Genomic DNA, 855 nt, shown 5'->3' with positions numbered 1-855 from the left:
TTCACATACCTCTGGGGAGACTAAAGACTCTCTTGAGGGCCACTGAACAGCTGCACTGAGAGATTTTGGAACGTTCAGTCAGCGTTGGGAATGTTCTAGACAGACAAGGACGGAAAGATTTTTGGTGTGGAGAAGAAAAAGAAAAACCCCTTTTGGGACTGGGAGGTAACACTCTTTCAGGTGGGGCGGAGCCTCTACCTGGTCAGAGAGGGCTGTAACCATGGCCCACGTGACATACACATTACTACTGCACCGGCTCGTGGGAGTTACCTTGCACACTTCCGAGGCTTGGGCTTGGCAGGTGGAGTTGACTCTGCAGAGGTCCTGTTTCGGCGGCAACGAAAGGTAGGTAGATTTTCATTCCCTTTCTGATTCTCCACCAGGTCCTCTGCTATGTCACAGTTGGTTTGTGAACAGATGTTAATGAGTGAGTGTGAGCAAGGGGGATTTGGGTGGGTGGGTGCAGAGCAGTACTTGGCTTCCCAGGAGGAAGATCCTCGGGGGTCATCATTTTTCTCTTTACCAGGCATCACGGCTATGGCCCTTTGCAGTGGGGCAGAGCAAGGGAGAACGGTGGGCCACAGAGGGGAGAGGGGCAGTTGAAAGTAAAGCAAGTCTTGGGGGCATTACTTGAGATATCTGAGCCCTGGGAGCACCAGAACTGGCAACAGAACACATATCCGGGACTCATCCTTTTGGAGAAGGGGGAACCAGCCCACGCAGCTCATGGGAGACAGAGTGTGCATGCCCAGGGTTGCGTGCCTTCCCGTCGGCCCTTGCGGTGAAGCATGTGTAACGTGGTCTGGGTGCCGAGCTTGAGGGTCATATTTTAGCATCTGGATTCTTTCTACCTGG

General features: G+C 53.1%; 1 protein-coding gene across 1 annotated transcript in view; it reads left to right on the top strand.

Moving 5' to 3' along the window:
* Positions 1-276: 276 nt before the first annotated feature.
* Positions 277-855, top strand: part of PAGE4 (P antigen family, member 4 (prostate associated)) — a 64,982-nt gene continuing 64,403 nt past the window's right edge. The window contains exon 1 of the mRNA XM_010853846.1: positions 277-345. The gene's annotated coding sequence lies outside the window, so the exon portion shown is untranslated. The remainder of the gene's footprint in view (positions 346-855) is intronic.

The sequence above is a fragment of the Bison bison genome, unplaced genomic scaffold (genome assembly GCF_000754665.1).
Source record: "Bison bison bison isolate TAMUID 2011002044 unplaced genomic scaffold, Bison_UMD1.0 scf7180017864331, whole genome shotgun sequence".
Taxonomy (NCBI): domain Eukaryota; kingdom Metazoa; phylum Chordata; class Mammalia; order Artiodactyla; family Bovidae; genus Bison; species Bison bison.
The sequence above is the reverse complement of the archived record's forward strand: the minus strand, read 5'-3'. Positions and strand labels throughout refer to the sequence as shown.